Raw genomic sequence first — 5943 nt, 5'->3', positions numbered from 1 at the left:
CCTGTAATCCCAGCTACTCAGGAGGCTGAGGTAGGAGAATTGCTTGAATCTGGGAGGTGGAGATTGCAGTGAGCCAAGATTGTGCCACTGCATTCCAGCCTGGGCGACAGAGTGAGAATTTGTCTCGAAAAAAAAAAAGCAGAGAAAGTTTGCAGGAGTCAATGAGGTGATGGAATTGGGCAACCCAAGCTTGCTGAGTTGTGTTCAGGACCCAGCTCTGTTGGTGCCAATTCCATTGGTTGTTGATGCTTCTTGTTCCTAGGAGTGCTCAGTGATGAAGGCACAGGAGTAGAGAAATTTGGTGATTAGTAGGTAGGTGGGAGAAAAAGTCAAGGGGTTCAATAGGGGATGGCATGAGAATGTTGGCTTATGACATCCAGGCTGGGATGAGAAAGAAGAAAGGCTTGGTACACAAAAAGATAAAAGAGAGAGTCCAAAGGACTGGAGTTTCAAGAGGCATGAGGTTTAATGTCTGTGTGTAAGGGGATGAGGGAGCCAGAAACAAGAAGCTGGGTTTACAGAGTGAGATTCTGGAGGGTAAAATTTCAGGGGTAAAGCAGATCTTGTCATGAAAGGGCCAGAGGCCTGGTAAACAGAGTGAGCTGGTTGGATGGGTTACTGAAGGTGAAGACAATATAGAACAGTGGGGCCAGAGACTTGGATGGAGCAATTAGGGAGGCAAGCACATGGATGGAATGACAGCAGGTCTTAGGATGGTGAGCAAGACTCTGGGACTAAGACTTCACTGAATCTGTAATTAGGAGCTGTCTTCTCCCAACCCCAAACTCCATTAGCCCAGCATTAATGAACCATCCTGTCATGAAAAAGGTGGGACGGGGAAGGGAATCTTGTTCTCGAGTGTTTGCAAAACTTCTCTGGAAAGGTCTTTACTTTCCTATATTTACTTCTATCTCTGCCAGCTCTGTATTGACTGCTCAATCAGATTTTGAATTCCTGATATTCTCTCAATCTGATCCAGCCCATCCTGTTAGGTCTCTGATTGACTGAGTTTAATGATTTTTTTGACTAGCTGTGGCATGCTTTCTTCTGAACGGTAGACATGCTTAAACTGCAAGCTTGCCAATTGACTTCCTGCCGACTGGGCTAACAGATGCCCTAGAATCCTTATCCCTTAGCAGCTAAGGCCAAGACCATTAAGAGGAAGTGGTGTAATCAATGTCCTGAGTCCCAAAAGGTAAGGGGCTTTGCAAAAAAATGGAGGAGCTATGAAAGCAACAATAAGGAATGAGAAGAAAGCTCCCTTCCGTCTTGCTCTCAACCAAAGATTTTGAATTTGTCCCTCAATTTACAAATACCCTTTAAGTGTCTATCTGTACAACTAAATGACCTTGCAAAAGAAAATCCCCAAAATTGACTTTTTAAATGTGCCTCCCTTTCAAGTTGCTGATGTGTCTCTGCCTCGTCTTCCCTTTTCATGGTCACCAAACTTCGTGAGCTGTCTTTATGGTTTCTGCTTTTGTCCCTCTCAAGAGACAACTCTATCAGAGGTCAACAGTAAATGTCCTAATTTTGAAGTCCAATGGCCAAAGATATTCATGAAACCACTACTCTGGAGCCTGGCCAACATTAGGTTCTGAGAATAGAAAATTAACTATTGTCTGCCACCCAAGAACTCACAATCTGCTGAGGGAGATAGACTCAAATTGACATTTTCAACACTCTCTTCCCCTGGATTTTGAGACACCAGTGTTATAGTTGTAGTGCTCCTTTTCAGCCTCCTAAGAGGGTTCCTCTCTTTCTCTGTCTGTCTCTCTCTCTCTCCCTCTGGCCTTTGTATATTGGCTGTATGCTAGGACTCTTTTTTCTCTTACACCATATTTCCTGTCTGAGAAATTTCATCTAAACCAATTGCCTCATTTCCCATGTATGTGTGTGTGACTCTCAAGTTTAAATTGCTAGCTTACATCTACCCTCTGAGCTCCAGAACAACTGTTAACAAGACAGTTTCTTAACATCAGTATATTTACAACCATGTTCATCACTGTAATCTCTGATCCACTTCCCCTCTTACTTATTCTCATTCTCTGTGAATATGTGAATAGAATTTCTCTACTCAACTACCCAGACAGAAACCTGGTATTATCCTCAACTCTTAATTTCTCCTCCACCTCATGTAATCACATACACTGTGTCTAGTCTATACTACTTTTTCTATTGCTGTTTGATCTGTTAGCTTCTTTAGGTCTTCCCTGCTTTTTCCTTAGAAAAAAGTTTCCAATTTTCCTTAGATTCCTTAACTAGCTTCCTGGTTGGTTTACGAGCTTCCAGTCTTGTCCCTCTGACCCATCTTACAGTCTGATGCAAGAATGATCTTTCTGAAATGTAAATCATATCCCTCTTTTCTCCATTTAAAAATACTAGTGGCATCCCTTAGTTTTCAGGATAAAATCCAAACACTTTATCAAGAGTAAATCAGGTTACAGGGCCCTTTGTAACCTGGTCTTGCCTGGCTTTCCTTCTTCACTTCCTTCACTTTTTCCTCAAATTCTAAATTCCAAATTACTTGGAATTTTCAACCACTTTATACCATTTCATAATTTAAAGCATTAATACCTGCAGATCTTGCTGCATGGAATGCCCTCCAAACTGGCTTCTTTCCCTGAAGCTTGATGAATTCCTAGTCATTCTTCAAGATTCAGCCCTAGCATTGTTTCTTCTGAGAAATTCTGCATGGACTGCCTCCTTTCTTGGTACTCCAGTAGGCCTCAGATGCAACCATGTTCATAGTACCTGTTTTACTATGCTGTACTTACTTTTGATCTGTCTCTCTAACTAATCTTTTGGGCCTTTGAGGGGACATCCCTATATTTCAAACAGTGCTTTGGAGGGAGAAAAAATATGCTTGCTAAGTTAACTGATTAATTATTGAATGCCTCCTATGACAAAGAAGATACTGTGCTAGGCACTGTGATGCATTTTTGCAGGCTCCCTTTCCTCTCTTAAAAACTTCTCAATCTCCTTCAAAAGTTCTCTATCCTGTCTGTTCCCTAATGTCTGACCTCAGCCTTCACTTGCTCTACATATATACTCTGACTCACTCTATCCATTTATTTAGCTTTAATTGCTGACAACTCCCAAATCTGTTCTTCCAGCAGAAACCTCTTTTTCAAGCTCCAGATGCTCCCAGGCATCTCAAATGCAGCACATATGAAACTGAACTATTTTCTTTCTTTCTTTTTTTTATTCCGTCTGGGATAAAAGGAGAAGATAATTGTAGGAAAGGTTCTGAAACCATTTTAAGGAAAAGTAGTTAGAAATTAAGCCAGGACAATGTCATAAAGTCTTCAGTGACATCCCTAGGTACAGCCTTTGTGTTTTCATCTCCTTTTGTGTTTTCAAGTGAATAGCAGTAAAATTCCTTTAATGCTGTGCTTCCCATACTGTACTATATAGTAGTGTACCAAGGCATATATGAAGCCACAGTGTAAACAAGGCTTGTCTTCCCAATACATCTGATAGAAAATTGTGGGTGTGTGTGTGTTTGTGTAATGTACAGGATTTAACTTGTGAGAATTAAAAACATTATTTTTCTATTAAACAGATATGTTGTGGAACAGAATGCAAAAATGTCAGAAAAGTTTAAGGTCCTTTCCTGAAAATGTAAGCACACAAACCATTTCTATTATTAAGATATCTCAGATTTAACTACCAAATTTAAGGCTGGGCTTGGTGGCTCATGCCTATAATCCCAGCAGTGGGGGAGGCCAAGGCAGGCGGATCACCTGAGGTCAGGAGTTCGAGACCAGCCTGGCCGACATGGTGAAACCCCATCTCTACTAAAAAATACAAAAATTAGCCAGGCCTGGTGGCAGGTACCTGTAATTCCACCTACTTGGGAGGCTGAGGCAAGAGAATCACTTGAACCTCGGAAGCTGAGGTTGCAGTGAGCTGTGCCATTGCACTCCAACCTGAGCAACAAGAGTGAAACTCCATCTCAAACAAACAAACAAACAAAAACTGAAACACCAGTAACTACCAAATTTATATTCCAGAACTAGAGGAGAGCTACACTATGCCCATGCATTTAAGAGCGCAGAGAGGAAAGCCTTAAGAGTACAAACCTTACCTAGGCATGAACAACAGGGAATCAGCTTTGCAGGAAGTTCTTTTTTAGATGAAGAAGGAAGAAACAGGAGAAGGGAGGAATCAATGAGTCCAAAAGACAGCTAAGCAGAAGAATTCAGTACAAAACATGGATTCATTCAACAGACATTTATAGATGCCTATTTTGTCTCATGTTCTTTACAGGTTGGTAGGAAAAGGGAATTAGATGTGTTTGTGCCCTTAAGTAGTTCACTATTTAGTAATGAATGCTGAACAATATAATTATACCATTGTTGTAGTAAAGAATATATAATGTGAAACTGGACACTGGAAAAGGAAATAAATAAAACAATCCTGTTTATAATGGCATCAAACAGAATAAAAATTTGAGAATAAATTTAACCAAGGAGGTGAAAAATCTGTATGCACACACAAAAGATCTATACACTGAAAACTATGAGATGCCAATGAAAGAAGCTGAAAAAGAGCAAATAACTGGAAATACATCCCATGTTTATATATTGGAAGAATTAATAATAATAAAATGTCCATGTTACCCAACATGATCTACACATTCAATGTATCTCCTTATGAAAATTCCAATGGCATTTTTCACAGAAGTAGAAAAAAAATACTAAAATTATTATAGAACTGCAAAAGACCCCAAATAGACTAAATAATGTTGATAAAGAACAAAGCTGGAGGCATCTTTGCTGATTTCAAACTACATTACAAAGGTACAGTAATCAAAACATTATGTATCATACTGTTTTACAAGTACAGCCTAAAAATAGACACACAGTCCAATAAAACAGGATAGAGAGCTCAGAAATAAACTCACGCATATATGGTCATATGGTCAACTGAATTTTTTTTTTAATAGGGTTTCGTTGTGTCACCAATATTGGAATGCAGAGGTGCAGTCTTGGCTAACTGCAGCCCTGACTTCCTGGGCTCGAGTGATCTTCCCATCTCAGCTTCCTGAGGAGCTGGGACTACAGGCACACTCCACCTCATCCAGCTAGATTAAAACATTTTTTTTGTAGACATGAAGTTTCCAGATGTTGCCCAGGCTGGTTTCAAACTCTTGAGCTCAAGTGATCCTCCTGCTCCTGCCTCTCAAGGTGCTGGGATTACAGGTGTGAGCCACCATGCTCAGCTGGTCAACTAATCTTTGATGAGGCACCAAGAATACACAATGGGGAACAAAAAGTCCCTTCAATAAATAGTGTTGGGAAAACTGGGTAGACATATGCAAAATAATAAATTTGGAACCTTGTCTTATATAAAAATGAATTTGGAATGGATTCAAGACTTAAATATAAGATGTGAAACTGCAAAACTCTTAGAAGAAAACATAGGGGAAAAAGCTTCTTGACATTGGCCTTAGCAATGATTTTTCAGATACGACACAAAGAGCATAGGCAAACAAAATAAAAATAAGCAAGTTGGATCACATCAAACTAACAGTCTCTGTACATCAAAGGAAACAATTAACAAAATGAAAAGGCAACCTACAGAATGGGAGAAAATATTTGCAAACCATATCTGATAAGGGGTTATATATATATCCGTATATATAAATATATAAGGAACTCACACAACTCAATAGCAAGAAAACACAAAAAATCTGATTTGAAAATGGGCAAAGGATCTGAACAGACATTTTTCTCAAGAAGCAGTACATGAAAAAGTGTTCAACACCACTAATCATCAGAGAAATGTAAATCAAAACCACAATGAGATATCATCCCACACTTGTTAACATGACTATTATAAAAAAGATAAGAGATGGCACGTGTTGGCGAGGATGTGGAGAAAGGGGAACACTTGTATACTCTTGGTGGGGATGTAAATTGGTACAGCTACTATGGGAAA

The sequence above is a fragment of the Cebus imitator genome, unplaced genomic scaffold (genome assembly GCF_001604975.1).
Source record: "Cebus imitator isolate Cc_AM_T3 unplaced genomic scaffold, Cebus_imitator-1.0 Scaffold370, whole genome shotgun sequence".
Lineage (NCBI taxonomy): Eukaryota > Metazoa > Chordata > Mammalia > Primates > Cebidae > Cebus > Cebus imitator.
The sequence above is the reverse complement of the archived record's forward strand: the minus strand, read 5'-3'. Positions refer to the sequence as shown.